Below are 17636 nucleotides of genomic sequence, written 5' to 3'. Positions count from 1 at the left end.
GGGAACACACACAAGTGCACACACACACACACACACACACACACACACACACACACAGAGGCACAAGCACATGCACACACATACACATGTACAAATGGGGGGGGGGGCTCGAATTTGCTTTGTCTTGCCCGTATGAATTATACTTCAGAGGAACTAAATACCAACAACAGCAAATTTCTCTTTGTAGGGGAAGTTCAACCAATACATACGAGAATGTATAGTTAGAGTGTCATCATATAAAAGGCTCTGAATAAAATAACAGTATTAGAAGAGAATTAAAATAATACAAGTAGGATCTGATGAAACGTCTAAATCTTCCTGCCAATTTGCTTAAAATACAGAGAGCGGAGGGCATGTTAAATGTGCCCATGGTAAAAAGAGCAGCAGGTTACAAGGCATCCTCTGGGGGGAAACGTCATAGTTTTTTTTTTTAAATAAATTATAAAAAGGAGAGTCAGATAAAAGAAGAATAAGAATTAAATAAAGCTTTATCCAGATTTGATGCATTCCAAATAACACACACACACACACACACACACACACACACACCTTACTATAAACAAAAATGTTGCTTTGAAAGTTACTTGGAAACAATTATAATTGTAAAGCATAATTTCTTACTTAGGAATAACAGAGTGCTGTGAGCTCTCACATCTGAGTGATAGAGCAGATTTGGATAATTTCGTGCAGTACTGCTCACCTGGGACACAGGCAGGCTACCCCTTGGTAGAAATGTGTAATTATTGTGATTCATATAATTTGCAATGGCTTGCTTCATACTGCAAGATTATATTTTGAAAACTTTAATAACGCCGGTGTAAAGATCCCAACAGTTTAAATGTGTTTCTGAGCACCAGGTTCTATAGTGGACATCACCCACTTTATGTAACAAGCACAGAATAGCTATTATTATCCCTTAATTCTTAACGAGAGGAAGTAACTTGCCTAAAGCTATGTAGCCAGTTTAAAAGGCCACACAATCATCTCAGTGCATGAGAAAAAAAAATCATCTCCCAAAATTCAACTCACATTTGCAATAAAAATTCTCAGCAAACCAGAAATAGAATGACCTTGACAAAGGGCAGCAGCTAACAGCCCTAAAGCTAACTCCATACCGAAGAGTAAAGGGCCACTTATTTCTTATGACTTCTATTTAGTATTGATAGTTTTAGCCTATATTATAGGCAGAACAAAAGAAATAAAGAAATTGTATTTCTTTATTTCTTTTTTGGATTTTTTTATATACCACAATGACTCAAAGTTGAAATTAAAATGGAAACATCCAAACTTGCATGCTCACAGTTAATTTTAACAAATTAAGTGCAGTGTGAACTAGAAAGCATTGGAAAAAGAGACTAAGGCAGAAGTAGCAAGTTGGGAGATAGATCTACTGTCCTTATGGATTGGAAGACTCAGTAATGTTACGTGTCAATTATGTCCAAAAGGATCTATAGTAGTGGGTCTCAAACTGTGTGGGTCTTGACTCCTTTGGGGGCTGCATATCAGATATTTATATTACAACTCCTAACAGTAGCACAATTACAGTTATGAAGTGGCAATAAAATAATTGTATGGTTGGGGAGTTCCTACAACATGAGAAACTGTATTAAGGGGTCACAGCATTAGGAAAGTTGAGAGTCACCTATCTACAGATTCAATAAAATACCAGACAAATCCCAACAGTGGTTCCTATTGATTTTGGTAAGTGGGTTCTAAGAGTTACATGTAAATGCCATGTGAACTATAAAATATAAAGAGAAACACAAAGTTGGAAGGATCATATCTGAATCTAGGACCTACAATAAAGCACCAATACAGTATTAACCCAAGACTGATGCTAGATCAATACAACAAAGCAGAGTTCAAAAATAGACTCACTCATATGATAAATTGATTTTAAAAAGAAGGGTTTATATAATTCATTGAGGGGTGTAATATTAAAAATAAATGACACAGAATAACTAGATATTTATTTATAAAGAAAAGAGGTCTGTGGTCATAGTCTGGTTTGCATAGCATGTGACACAGCCCTAAGTTCAACCCATAGCACTAAGAAAGAAGGAAGGAAAGAAAAGGGAGGGAAGAAACAGTGAATAGAAGAGAAAGGAAAAAGAACTTAGATTCTCCATTCTTACTATATACAGAAATTAACCTGAAATGGGTCACACAGACCTATGTGTAAGAGACATAGCTATAGAAGTTCTAGAAGAAAGCATAAGAGAAAGGCATCTGGGTTGAGTTATGCAGTGGTGGTGCAAATACTGCCCTATGAGGTACACTTTGCAACAGCAAAAGCTGACCATTTGGACACTGTCAACATTTAAAAACTCCGATCCTTCTGAAGACTGCTAAGAAAACTAGGCAGGTGATAAATGGAAAGATGTTTGCAAAACTGTGCACAATGGTGGACTTGCACCGACAGCGTGTAAGCAACTCGCACTAAACAGTTCCCTAAAAACATAAGCAAACCCTTACATGGACATTTCACTAAGGAAAACACACAGCTGGCAGCTGCTGCATGGAGAAAGATTCAACATTATCTTCATAAATCCAGTGCAATGGCTCAGCTCTACAGCCTACCAGAATGACTGAAATTCAAAATGATAGAAATTCCAAGTGTTGGCAAGGATGCAGCATAATGAGAACTTCTATATTGAGACTATAAAGTGGTGGCCCAATGGTTAATTATATGTATCCAATTTTAAAGGACAAAATAAATTCATTACAGGTGAGTTTGTTATTTTCAGATCAAGTGCATGCTTAATTTTGTTTCAAACTGTGTTGTACAAGGGGTGTGTGTAGCGGCAGGGTGTGTGTGGGGGAGGGCGTAGAGAGAAGATGAAAAATGTAGAGGGTAAGACAGAAAAAGCATATATTTGACTAAACATTCTCAATGTATCTGTGAAGGTACACACACACGCATATGAGTAACACTTAATGGTTGAAGCTGAGTAAATCAGATTATCCTCTATAATGTAGGTAAGCCTCAGGCAAACAGTTGACAGTTTTAATGAAACAAAGACTGATGTCTGAGCAAGAAGAATTTCCACCGGCACACACCGCTGAACCCAATTTTGAAATCCTCTGTGGCTCTCCAGCCTGCTAGCCTCGACTTAGATTTATCAATTTCTACAGTTAACCCATTCCTCAGTCTCCCCCCTTCCTTCTGTATGTCTTTTTCCTCTGCTTCACCCTCTCCTTTTCTGTCTTCTCTCTTCTTTCTTTTCTCCACCTGCATACACACCCCCTTATCTAACACAGTTTGTTACAAAACCCAGCATGCTCTTGCTCTGTGATGAGCAAAGTCTCCCATAATGACTTCTGCCTCGTCCCTGTATGCCTTGTTCTTAAGTCTCACTCTTATACCTATAGACTGAAACCAAATATTTACACCTATGCAAATAAAGCAGCCTTATTCTTTTAATAGTAAAAAAAAAAAGGCAGAATAACCAAAATACACATCAAGTAATGAATGGATTAACAAACCATGGCAATGGAACACACTTAGCAATCAAAAAGAACAAACTATAGACCCATGCAACAGCAGGGATTTAATCGCTAAGTACCATCCCGAGTGACAAAATAAGATATTACAGGCTACACACTGTAGGATTCCATCCATACAAAATTTCAAAAGAAGCAATTCTGTAAGGATAGAAATCACATGAGTGGCTGCTAGAGATTGCGGGGACGTGGGCCTTGGGACTTAGGGGATGGTTAAGGGATACAAGGACCTTGTGGGGATGATAGGAATCTTTTAAAGATACTATTTATGATTTATTTTATATGTAGGGGTGTTTTGCCTGCACTTATGCCTATGCCTCGTGTTCATACAGTCCCTGCAGAGGCCAGAAAAGGGCGTCAGAACCTCTGGAACTGAATGGAGCTGAGATGATTGTATGCTGCCACGTGAGACGTAAGAATACAGACAGGCTTCAGGATGACCCAGGACTAGGACTGGCATGTCTGTCCACCTCGGTGTCCATGTTCTTGTGTCTGCTTCTCTCCCCTCCTGCCATATTTCCTCTCTACTTTTTCTCATAAGCTAAATACAGCTGGTCCAGCCCAGCCCCGTTGGTCTTCGGACCACTTCCTAAAGTCTTCATAGCCAAGTTCTCAGGAGGGTCAATCTGATTGATCATGGTATCCACTTGGCTATATATCCAGGGCTCACATCTCAAGGCCCAAATGTTCACTGGAGAGAGAGATTCTCTTGTGTACTCTATGGAAGAATCGCTGGCCAATAGAAAGCTGATGGCCTATTAGCTAGGCAGGAAATAGGAGGTGGGAGTTCTGGTAGGGAGAGAGGACTCTGGGATAGAATCAGGAGCAGGAAAAGATTTGCCCTGAACTCTGAGGAAACAGACACCTGAAACTGGGGAGGGGTAACCAGTCACATGGAAGAACTTAGACTAGTTTAAATGGGAAAATTAAGTTATGGGCTAGTTGGAGAACAAGCCCAAGCTTATTGGGCTAGGCATTTATTCATAAATAATAAGTTTCAGAGTTGTTACTCCAGAACTGGAGCACGGGTGGGAAAGCCTGCGGTAATATCAGTGAGCAAGTGAATTGGATTAGAGGACAATGCTCAGGGAGAGAAGATAGAGCAGAGCAGAAGTGGTCAGCCTCTGGGCCTAGGAAGTTCACCTGGAGCTAACCTCTGACCACTACCCTTGATCTTCCCCTCCAAGCACATTCCTGCATATAAGCTTTTACACTTCCTGTCGCCTCTGCCTAGAAGGCTCTGCCTACAGATATTCACCACGGGACTTGCTCCATCACTCTACGAGGCCTTCTGACCACCACATCTAAGATGGCAAGCCCTGAGTCAGACCTAGTGTTGGCCATCACTCTGCCTTATGTTTGCTCCATCACTGTATAGCATGGCTATATGAATATTTAAATATATATATACACAATCACGCATTTGCTTGTTAGCTTGTTTATTATTTTTTTCCCTTTGAGAGAGCGGCCTTCAATCTTTGGAGGAACTGCTATATTCCCTACATCATTACCATTATCCCTCACAACTGGCACCAACTCGATGTTTCATAAATATGGTTTAATAAATCTTTAAGTTGTGTGTTTTATAGTAACTATATAGTCACCATGACAGCCTGTTCACACACACTGACAGTGTCCCACAGTGTAGATTTCTGACTATGACTATTGAGGTATACTGTACTCTTCCAATACAAATGTCTTCCTTTCTCCTAAATCGCTGCTGTTAGTTCTCAGCCCTCAAGCCCTCTGCTGTCAGCCAATCACAGTATGGCAGCCTCTGTCTACATTTCTACCTCGGAAAGAAGCTGATGTTCTCCCAGTAGAATGCTATTTTTAAGACATCCAAGAGAGGTTCGGTGGCTCTGTTCTTTTCTTTCCAAGTTGTCCACTTCCTGGATGAGACTGGGAGATTAAACTGTTTTAAACTTATCAGCAGGATTTCTTCACAGTGACTTGAGTTCAAAAGCAGCTTCATAAATATTTGCGGACGGAGATTAAATAATCGTTTGCCGCACAAGAGACAGCCATTAAAACCTTTGGTCCGGATGCTTTCTTAATTGTGACCGCTGAGCAACAGGGACCCGAGCACTGTAAGAGGGGCTTGAAGGAAGTAACAGCGCCCTTTACACTGCAAGAAAATGCATTTGGGTGTAGGAAACAATGGCACACAGGGAGCTGGCGAGATGTGCGACCAGGTAATGGCGTCTGACAGCCTGACTTCCATCCCCAGCACCCACATAAAGGAAGGGGGAAACCTGGCTCCATGTGTGTTGTGGCATGTGTGAATACACACACACACACACACACACACACACAAAGGAATAAATAAAAACGGTCCCCATGAAATAAACAAAATTGTCTCAGCATTAAAGCGTGTCAAATATAGGATTTGAAAACAAAACAAAACAAGACAAAAACAAACAACAACAAGAGCCTAAAACAGAAGAATTCCAAAGAATCAAAAGGAATGAAATAAGGCAGAAACCAGTAAGTTAGTGAATGAGGATGGAAAGAGGAGTAAGAGCACAGTACACTATGTGTATAAATGAGAATGGTATAAAGAAACGTTATTTTGTACAATGAATGTAGTAAGAAAGGATGAAGATGGTTTGATAAGAGAAACATCTCAACCGACTAGTTCCAAATAGATGATTCCTAGAAACAGAAAACTAGAGAAATTATGACAGATATGACAGAGGCTTAGAAACACAAGCATGGGGAGTTTTAACTGAGAGAACTCAGGGAAGGCACCCAGGCATAGCACAAAGAGTGGCAGCTCCCAGAGCGGGGGCGGGGCGGGGGCGGGGCGGAGCCGGAGGGCGGGAACAGGGGGGTGAGTGTGTGCCCTTGGTTTGCATAGGTTGGTTTGCATAAAGGAAGTGGGGAATGTTTGTTGAGGACTGTAAAGTAGGCTAGACAGAACTGTCCCGTGCTGTGGAAGTAGAGTCTGCTCTGGGATAAGCAGGGAGCTGCTGATGGATTCTGAGCAAGCGATGAGAGTGGTCCTCCAGGAAGATGCCCAATATCTTCAGAGGAGAGACTGATGAGGGCTCTAGCAGGGTTATGACAGAGCCAGCCACAGAAAATAAGAATCTATACTTTAGCAATTGAAGGTGCGTGTGGGGATGGAAGTGGAGGGAGAGCGGGAGGACTATTAGATGCTGCCAAGGAGTTGAGCTAGAAGCAGTCACTAGATCATTTAGTAGAGGAGCCGGGGCCGTTCTTAGATGACAGTTTGAGAAGGAGGCTGAAATGGAAGGTTTTAAGACACTGGTTGAGGATTTGAGTAGCTAACACTTACAGTCTATTTTTTCCAGTGCGTTTTCAAGTTGCTTGATCATTATTCCATGGGATAAGGGTTTTTTTTTTTCTTTCTTATTCTTTTTCTTAAATTTGTTTAAGGCACATAAGCCAAGAAAAATGAAGTCAGTTTCTCTATCATGATTCGGGCAGGAAAGCAGCCAGTTGTTTGGAAACATCAGCTAAGGCAGAGATGACAACATGACACATGCCAAACATATTTCTCTCCCTGGACACCCACAGTCCAAATTTCATTCTGTGTGGCATGATCACCATTGTAGGAGTCCAGGGTGGGCCAGACAAGACAGCTCTCAAGGCAAGAGCAGAGGTTAGATGCTTTCTCCGGGGTTTCTATGGCAGCTGGAAAGGGGCTGAGCTCTGAAAAGTAGGGTGAGCAAGTGTGACCGAGGTGAAGTCCTGACACAGAAACAGGGTGATGTGGAGAGCTAGCATTTTCTGGTCAGACAGGTTCTGAGGTCTCCTGTTGGGTGTTATTTGAGGATGGACTCTCATGTGGGTCCAGTTCAGCAACAAGTCAGTTACGCTTCTACAGTGGCAGCCAAAGCTACCTTCTCTACTGTACCTAAAACCTTGAAGGATAGGCATTTATACCACAGATAATTTTAATCCCACATCTATGTCTATACATATCCACATACATATCCATTCCATATACATATACAATGTGTGGATAGATAGATAGATAGATTTAGATATACATATATAAATACACAGCCATTGCATCATAGGAAACATCATCTTTGTCTTTTGTTTGTTTGTTTTAAAACAGGGTTTCTCTGTGTAGCCCTGTCTGTTTTGGAACTCACTCTGTAGACCAGGCTAGCTTTGAACTCAGAGATCTGCCTGCTTCTGCCTCCCAAATGCTGGCCTTAAAGGTGTACACCAACACCACTCAGATTGAAACACTCTTAATAAGCTCACAGATATTCTTTTCTAGAATTATGAAAATTAAAATAGGATATTTTAAGTGAAAGGAGACAAGATACAAACAGTGTAGAGTTTGTGTTTCTGTTACACAGAAGAAATTACACCAGAATGTTGTCATTATTTGGGGATTTCAAGAGAGCTGCATCAACTCCCTCCATTTTGCAGATATACAATTGATAAAGTTTCTACCATGCATGTATCTTTGTATGTTATTTTTAGCGACAGATAATAACTGCACATCACTATGGGGCACAGTGTCAGAGTTTGCTTCCAGTCTATGTTCTTGACACATAGAAACCTGTCTGTTTTCTTTTGCAAGCCTGTGAATCACTACTCACTATGTCTTCTCTCCTCTGAGTATAGGAGGAAGTGGTCTGGGCATGGATCTCTCTCACCTCTGACCTAGGTTACACTCTAGGCTTCTCTCTGTCTGTAGGTGAGTCACCAGGCATGCTGTAGCACTGCCCTGTGGGGCTGAGAGTTGAAACGATGACCGTTCCAGACTGTCCTGGGTGGCCCAGCACCTAAGGCACAGCCTCCTGCTGGCTGTGTCACGGGCAGAGCTCCATCTGTCTTCTCATTTTATTCCTCCTATGGTTCCAAAGCTGAGAGGTATCTTAGACCATATTCTGTTGTTGTAATAAAATACCCAAGTTAGGGTCCCGTATGAAGGAGAACAGCTTATTTAACACAGGCTTCTGGAAGCTGGGACACCCAAGAGCAATGGCATTATCAGACTGCATCATGACACAGCAAGACACACAAGCATGGGCCAGCTTAGGTTTCTTTACCTCTCTTTGTAAAGTCACCAGACCCATAATGTAGGCTCCTCCCTGGTGATGTTATCTAACCCCCGTTTCCCTCAAAGGCCCCAGCCCACTGATAGTGAAGACTGCCCCTGTGTGAGTGCTGGAGGGAACACTTGAACCATGCCAGGAAGAGAAAGGAGGATGGGGGTATAGTGACTCCAGACACTCAGGAGCCCAGGAATCTGTGACAGAGGCTATTTCCTCAGGCTCCTCAGTGCCTTCCTGAATAAATCCTGGGACAGAGAGGAGCACAGACTGGTTTATGCTCTTCTAGATCACCAGTAAAGGGAGAGGAAACATAGCCCCCTGCTATGTGCCAATCCTGCAAGCAGTCTCTCTTCACTCCCTCTAGAGTAGCAGTTCTCAACCTGTGGGTCTCGACCCCCCGGGGGTTGAATGACCCTTTCAAAGGGGTCACCTAAGGCCGTCAGAAAACACAGAGATTTACATTGGGATCCATCACAGTAGCAAAACTACAGTTATAAAGTAATAGCAAAGATGTTAAGGTTGGGGTCATCACAACATGAGGAACTGTACTAAAGGGTTGCAGCCTTAGGAAGTGGCTGAGAACCTCTGCTCTAGAGGAAACACACCATTAGTAATTAACTAATTTGATTAATATTCAGACTCCTCCAGAAGGACTCAGTGCCTTAGTCACAGCAGCACAGAACCTCAGTCACCAAATGAAACTTGATGCTCAGCCCAGAGGTTTCAACAGTGTGACATTTTAATGGCTATTGTGGGTGTGGTTTTTTTTCTCTTTTTTTAAGAAGGCAGACAGTGTTCAACCATAACAGTCTATCATTGATTAATGTCTTTCTTCATGAAATATATGAGATGAATCCAATCCTAGGATCCTGTGTTCTTTCTTGCTTGCTTCCCTCAGATAAATGAAGTTTTGTAAATTATCACTCTTAATATCAACCCACAAAGACACAAGGAGCGTCACAAAAGTTTATCAGCATCTCGCAAGGTGGCTGGGTATGGGAAGTGCTTTAAAAACAGTGAAGTAGCCAGGCAAATTCCAGCTATTATACATAATCTCTATCTGGCAGCTCCCAGGATGGACAATAACCGATTGGTCCCTTCTTCTCCCGTTTCCTAACTATGTTTACCTTAAGTTCATTCTTAGGTTATAATTCAAGGTCACAAAAGCAGGAATTTAAAACACTCCTGCCATTAAGCAGAAAGACAAACCTCACCAAGTCAAAGTGGTTTCCAGAAAGCACCAAAATCTCTGTTATAGAGATGGAAGGACACGGACACACAAAACGGAAACCTCTCTTGGGCTGTCTACGAGTCTCCCCTTGACTGTTCTTGCAAAGGGGTTTTCTAGGAAATCCAAGCAACAGTGTGGAATGAGGGAGGGAGGGGAGGTACGGCCTGAGCAGTTCCTTCTAAACAAGGTACAGACTATGCCTGGGTCTCAGGTGGCTGGCACAGGGGGACCAGTGGGGGGCTTGGTAGAGACAGCGCTCTCAGGCCAGGACTGCAGGGCCCTCAGGTGCTCTGTCCACAGTGTCCAGGCTGAAGGCTCGTCACCGGGCAGGAAGGGAGCAATATGTTCAACCCTTCTTCCCAGCTCCTCACACTTGCCAGCCAGGGGGCACCTGGTCTCAGCATCTGTCACCAGGAGCGGTGGCTGGGGGGAATCAAAAGGGAGATGAGCAAAGGGTGGCGAATAAGACTGCTCCGGGTCAAATATGTAAGTGACAGGGAACACTGTGCACACAAAGTTCCACGCTGAAGTGGCCTTTCTAGGAAGTCAGCATGGCAGGCTGCAAGCTTTCCTACCATCCAGGCTCACATGGAAACATGTGACTACACACACTAGCCCACCTAGAGAAGCAATTAAAACACCAAATGTTTACAAACTGGTAAACCATATCTGCTCGTTCATTTCCCTTCTCAACCCAGCTGTTCGATACAGTAGGCAAAAGTCTTTTAAACCACGAAGAGGTTTTCCATGATAACAGCATAGAACACCTAGTCATTAAAAGTTCTATAGTCTAAGTACTCCAAGGCATCCCCTGAGAGAGTCACATGCTTTTCAACAAAGGCAAATCTAGACAACTTCCCTCCTGGTAGCCTGCTGTAGCTCTTACCCATGTAGACGGTTTCCTGTTTGTTTGGTTGGTTGGTTGGTTTTCGCTTTGTTGTTGTTTTTTCTTTTCTGTTTCTCAGTATGAAACACAGACTGGCCTTGAACAAGTGATCCTTGAGTCCCAGCCTTTCCATTTCTGGCATTACAGACATGTGCCACCATACCTAGTGTACCGGGCTGTTTTGTTTTGTGTGTATGTGACTGTATATACAAAGGCCAGCGGACAGTATTGGATCCCTTGGAAATGGAGCTACAGAGGGTTGTGAGCTGCCATATAGGTGCTGGGAACCAATTCTGGGTCCTCTGGAACCAGGGCTGGTGACCACTGAGTCATCTGTCCAGCCCCTTCATGGTGTCTTTTGGGAACACTTGATTTTTCCAAAGCTCAAAAAAACATCTGTGTGAGCTCCCGAGTTTAACTTCTAAACCTATGATGCTTAATTAGCATGCTCACTGGTACGCAACACCTCTTGGGGTTTTAGATTTTATGTCCAAAGACCCAATTTACATTCTTTCTTGGGGGCTTCACATTAACCTGAATATATTCTCTACTTCCTGTCTACCCTCCCAACTAAGTAATTTTTTAAAATTTTCACCTCCTGTTTAGTGACTAAAACCTGGGACCCTTCCTGTGCTCATTGCCCATTATTATCCGGCCTCTTGCTTTCTTGTGCTTCATTCCAGCATGTTCCATGGCTCCTCCCACTCTGAGTTCTATGGCAGCCAATGGACGAGTAGCAACCTTTACTCTGTAAAACTATGACTGTCTTCTCTCTTCCAGCCCCTTCCCAGACCAGGATGAGAGAAGGTCACAGGTCTGATCAGGTCTTTATTTGAATTGCTAAAACGGCTTCCTGCTGTTTGTACAATAAAGGGGATCCTTAGGGTGTCCTGGAGTTCTGGCCTGGCCAGCTCCCTGGCTCAGTCTGCAGCTAACAGACCCTCAGTGTCCCTTGCAGGTATTGGCCTCCTTCCCAAATTCTTGTGCAGGCTCTCCCCTCTGCCCAAGTCACTTCTCTAGATAGGCGGCATAAGATGGGTCTCCCTGTCACATGCTGGCACTCATGTCTCCCTGTGACACAGCCATGGGTAGATGGCTCTAACACTTAAAAGGTTTTTTTTTTTTTCAGGGTCTACAAAGTTCTGGAGCAATAATGTCCTCCTCTAACAAAATCCCCCAGTGTGACCTCCTAGAGTAGTACACGGCGTAGGCACAGTGTTCTGATGTGCTATTTGAAGGCAGTGACAACAGGGCGGCATGCCTCTTTTAAAACAATAATAAAGACTTCAGCTTCTTCAGTCTAGGCTGAGAGATGTCCCCGGATGAGAAAGGAAGGTTCCTCCGCATGACCTCTTCCGCATGCATCATCAAAAGGTTTTAAAGACACTGAGTTTAAAAAGCAGTATAGTTTAATCAATTAAATGTGCAGGCTCTAGACCTACCTGCGTTCAAATCTTGGCTCTGTTGTGTACTGACTTCCCCACCTTGGGCAGACCTCCTAACCTCCCTGGGCTTCTATCCATTCAAATTCTCTGACTTCCTCTGTTAAAAGAAGGTTGTGGTTGCAGCGTATCCTATAGATCTGTTGTGAGGACTGAATGAGTCTATGCGTTAGTTCTACGCTCTGAGCAGGGTCTCATGCTGCCCACTGCTAGAAACACATAGATACCTACCATTCCATTATGACTGGGTGTGGTTCCAACAGAGGCCTCACAGCACGCTGACTGAAGCTGTTATATTTTGGTCACAATAGACCTCAAAGCTTACAAGCGAAATGCTAAAACTAAAGTACCCACTGGCATGTTTTCTTTCACATAAAACTATTCTAATGAAAATATTCTGAATGAATAACCTTGTTGATTCAGATAAAATCAACAAAATGCCTGTTAGAGGATGGCTGTTGGCTTAACAGAGTGTGACAAAAAAAACAAAAAAAAACAAAACATTCCTCAAATATGCAATAAAATAGCCCGTTCATCTCCAGTGAATCCGCACGCACATGGCCTTGTTTACCTTTGATACACGGAGAACAAAATCGCATTCAGTTAGCTGGGCTTCACCATCAAACCAAACTCAACTAGTCATTGTACTAAAACAGAGCGCATGCACTCACAACGACTCAAGCGTCAAGAAGGACCTCGGGCTGTAGCTCAGTGGTAGGATGCTAGCTTAACATTGAGCTAGATGCATGGCTATCCACGACCAAAGAATTCAACTCCTAAATCTATACCCAAGACACGAGTGAGAATAGATAGCAGGACTGTTCACAGTAGCTTAGCTCATAATAACCCCAAGTGAAAGAGAGCCCAGCTGTCTATCACCAGGAGAACGGATAAGCAAACTGCTGTGTGATTATACAGCTGAATACTGTATACTAATGAGAATAAGCAGACTATTAATGCATGCAGCAACATGGATGGAATGCAAAGAAATTATGTCATGTAAAAAGAATACAGATCAAAAGTGATATAACTGCATTACTGATGTATATGATTGCTGCAGATTGGTCATGAACCCTTCCCAAAGGCCTAGGGATTAAAGGCAACGTATTGGGAACGGTTGGGATATTTAAGAGGGGACCCAGATGGGTGTGTGCTCTCAGAAAGAATTCTGGTACACAGGTCCCTCCATGCTTCCTTCCTGTCTTGGTTTTCCTGACCTTGAGATAAGCATTGCTCTCATTCTTACTTCTGCCATGATATCCTTTGCCACAAACTCAAAGCAACAACATGGTCAGATGGTCATTTGAACATGGACAGAAACCTTCAAAACCATGAACCCAACTAAGCCTTTTTTCTTCTTTTGTTTTGTTGGGTTTGGGGGGGGGGTGAGACAGGGTTTCTCTGTGTAGCTCTGGCTGTCCTGGAACTCACTCTGTAGACCAGGCTGGCCTCCAACTCAGAGATCTGCCTGCCTCTGCCTCCCAAGTGCTGGGATTAAAGGTATGTGGCACCATGCCCGGCCCTTCTTTTTTTTTTTTTTTTAATTAGATATTTTCTTTATTTACATTTCAAATGCTATCCCCTTTCCTAGTTTCCCCACTGAAAATCACCTCTCCCCTCTCCCTGTACCCCCTGCTCCCCAACCCACCCACTCCTGCTTCCTGGCCCTGGCATTCCCCTATACTGGGACATAGAACCTTCACAGGACCAAGCGCCTCTCCTCCCATTGATGACTGACTAGGCCATCCTCTGTTACATATGCAGCTAGAGCCATGAGTCCCTCCGTGTGTTTTCTTTGATTGGTGGTTTAGTCCCAGGGAGCTCTGGGGGTATTGGTTAGTTCATATTGTTGTTCCTCCTATGGGGCTGCAAACCCCTTCAGCTCCTTGGGTACTTTCTCGAGCTCCTTCATTGGGGTCCCTGTGCTCTATCCAATGGTTGGCTGTGAGAATCCACCCCTGTATTTGTCAGGCACTGGCAGAGCCTCTCTGGAGACAGCTTTATCGGGCTCCTAGCTCTTGCTGTCAGCTAGCTCTTGTTGGCATCCGAAATCGTGTCTGGGTTGGGTGGTTGTTTATGGGATGGATCCCCGGGTGGGGCAGTCTCTGGATGGCCGTTCCTTCAGTCTCTGCTCCGAACTTTGTCTCTGTAACTCCTTCTTTATGATTGTCTCAGGTATTTTACTACAGTGATGGAAAGTTTACTGACACAGTGACTGTCCTTATATGAAGTTTAAGGATCACTAGTAGTGGCCAGTAAACCAGAGAACTGCTTACCCCCAAGGAGGAGGAAATGGGCACAGACCAGGAAGGACAAGCGGAGCTTTTGTGAGATGTAAACAATGCTGTGGTGTATATCTTGATTTGGTGAGTGATTCTTTACATGTGCAAAATTCACCTATGTGCATATGTGTGTATGTGTATATGTGTGTATGTGCATATGTGTGTATGTGTATATGTGTGTATGTGCATATGTGTGTATGTGTATATGTGTGTATGTGCATATGTGTGTGTTTTGCTTCTGTTATAGAAATACTCCCAAGTGGTAATTTAAATTATGATTGTACATGAACCTAACAAAATTAACCTCCCTTTGCTTATTCCATGGGTTATTGACGAGTTGGCAGAGTGGCCTGCCCACAAACACACAAAGCCAAGCATTACAGACTGAAGGTTGTAGCCCACAAAGGTCATTCTTGAAGCTAAAGGCCCTAACACAAGGATAGTTGAAGACGGCTTGGTAGAGGCGTTTAAAGCAAGAGGGTGGGGTGGATATGGGTGGTAGGAGTTGCGCAGAAGAGCTTCCAGGGGCATGCACACAGGAAAGACTATGTAAGGATGTAGCAAGAAGATGGCCTTCTGCAAGCCAAGGAGGAAGTTTCCAGAAGCTCCACTTGGACTATTAGGCATCAGACTGTGAAAACATAAGTGATTTCTCATGTTTCCCAGCCTGAGGTGTTTTGTTATACCAGCATCAGGAGACTAAAACATCAGGAAAAGAGGCCTTCAAGACAAACTCCAGGAGGTCAGCACAGGCTCCGTACTGTTGGCTTCTTATTCTTGCTCTTATAAAGACAAAGGCTAGAGTCAGACTTATGGGGGCAAGGACAGAGTAGGGACTCTGTTGGGAGTAGGGGCCTTTCTAACACCAAGGGAAGAGGGAGTTCGTTTCCCCTGGCCACAATGGGGGCCGCACAGGAGCAGCCTGCCTGAGCTGGGACAGCTAAGTCTTGATAAGTTTTACCCTCTTGCACCCTAAGCAGACTTCCCAGTGCTAAGCCTTGGTGGGGGACCAGGAGCTGCTGCAGAATGGAACAGGGAACTGTGGCTGGGGATGCAAACTGGCTGGGAGAACCACTTTGGAAAACTATTCAGCAAAATCTCTTAAGTTCAATACATACTTACATTATGACCCACAATTCCAGTCCTCGACACACACCCGACGAAACTCAGTATGTATAGACACCAAGATAAATGTACATGAATGTTTACAATGGAGCAACATTAGTGCCCTTTAAGAGAAGAATGGGTAAACTCGGTATATCCACGCATGAGCTAGGCAGCCAGCAGAACTACTGATATACAGAACAGCTGGATATCTAAAGCAATATTAAACAAAGACAGACAAAGATGCTGTGTACCGAATGATTCCAGTCACATGGAAAGTGCTCTTGGGTGACAGGGGTCAGAATAGGACCTAGGTTTACAATAGAGTCACAGTGACTGAGAAGGGACCTGAGGTGACCTCTGGGGCTCTGTTCTAGATCATGATTTGAGTGTTAATAATACAGGTTTTAGATACGCAAAAAGTCAACAAGCTAGACACCTGGTATTTCTACTCTTACTGTATTTAAGCCATGCTATAATATTTAATTAAGATTAGATAGGAGTTCTGAGTTTCTACATTTTTACACTAGATTGTATTCCATGATTGATAGTCTGGATTTGACCTTTAGCCACCTAAGAACAATGAGGAAGCCCAAGGAAGTTCTCCAAGACTTTATTCCAACCGAGAAGCCAACACTGGGAAGCAGTGAAGAGGAGCTGCGGGGAGCTGCAGGCACCGCTCCACAATCCATTCACCCTGCTCTGGACAGAAGGCAGGCTCCGCCTGAGCCTACCAAAGTGCTGCTCTGTGTCCTGCCTATGCTTCAGTGCCACAGATTGACTGTGGTATGACAACACAGGAGGGAGAGTCCCAGCTGACTCCAAAAGGCCACTGGCCTGTGTCTGATGGTGATATGCAAAGCCTTGGGTAAGAAAGACCAAAGATATCACAATAGCCACAGCGCCCACTACCCATTTCATGCAGTACCGAAGGCGGCCAGAAGAGGGCATCAGATCCCCTGGAGCTGAAATTGCAGGTGGTCGTGAGCTGCCCTATATGGGTAGAGGCAAACTCCTACATGTCTTCAGGAAGATCAGGAAGAGTTCCTGACCACGGAGCAATCTCTTGGGCCCCAGGAATTAAAAATGTTAAGCATGCAACAAAGCAGCTTGCTTGCTTGTTTTCTTTCTTTCTTTCTTTCTTTTTTTTTTTTCGAGACAGGGTTTCTCTGTATAACCCTGGCTGTCCTGGAACTCACTTTGTAGACCAAGCTGGTCTCGAACTCAGAAAGCCACGTGCCTCTGCCTCCCAAGTGCTGGGATTAACGGTGTGCACCACCACCGCCCAGCTATAAAGCAGCTTTCTATTGAAGCTGCAAAGTCCTCTTTTTGCCTTTGTTTTGGGTGGTGCCTATTTGAAGATGGCAAATAGGCTAAATTTATTTATCCTCTTCCCCTCAAGACCCCACTTTGATGAGTGTAAGATAAAGAACATATATAAATCTACAAAGAGAATACTAAAGAGGATTCACAAACCAGGGATTTCAACGGACTTCTTTGCAATGGTGAGGCAGTACAGCCTAGTGCTACAAGCCTATCAAAGAATGTCATGAAGAACATTTTGAAACAGAAGATCTGTTAGACAAAATCCAGTGGGCTCTCATGGCTCCTGCTCTGAGGGGGCCTTGTCACCTGCATGCAGCAGCATGCAGAGATCTTTCTCATGGTAGACTGCATGGGTTCACCAATGTCTGGCAGGCATTCAGCAGGAACCAGAAACCTCCTGAGCTTAGAAGGTAAACTCTGAGCTGGAGTGACACATCACTCCGAGAACCCCCTGCCCCAGGGTGAGGTGACAGGGCACTTTGAGATCACACCCTGGCCTGACTTCCTCCTTTTCCCTTCCTAGTTTCCCTGACAGAGCCATCTCCTTAATAGAGCAGTCAGTCCAGAGTCACACAGGTTCCCCTCTCTGTGTCGGCTTCTACAGAATCTGATCAGCAACAGCCAGACCTCAGCAGCTATAGCTCTTCTGGCCAGCTTTAGTGCCACTGCCCTAAGAATGGGCAACCAGTGACAGCCAGACAGTGGCTAAAAGCCTCCAGCATAAAAGAGAGCCATCAAACAATGAGCTCTAAATAAGTCCACTGTCATTTCACAAATGGAAAGAGGAGAGTAGGAAGGAAAAGACACATCAGACCT

At 43.8% G+C, this 17636-nt stretch overlaps 1 protein-coding gene across 5 annotated transcripts in view; it reads right to left on the bottom strand.

Annotated features, from left to right (window-relative positions):
- The window catches only part of Apba1 (amyloid beta (A4) precursor protein binding, family A, member 1), a 190793-nt gene that overhangs the window by 161064 nt on the left and 12093 nt on the right, over positions 1–17636 (bottom strand). The gene's annotated exons all lie outside the window — the stretch shown is intronic.

The sequence above is a fragment of the Mus musculus genome, chromosome 19 (assembly GCF_000001635.26).
Source record: "Mus musculus strain C57BL/6J chromosome 19, GRCm38.p6 C57BL/6J".
NCBI lineage: Eukaryota > Metazoa > Chordata > Mammalia > Rodentia > Muridae > Mus > Mus musculus.
This window is presented reverse-complemented; position numbering and strand designations above follow the sequence as displayed.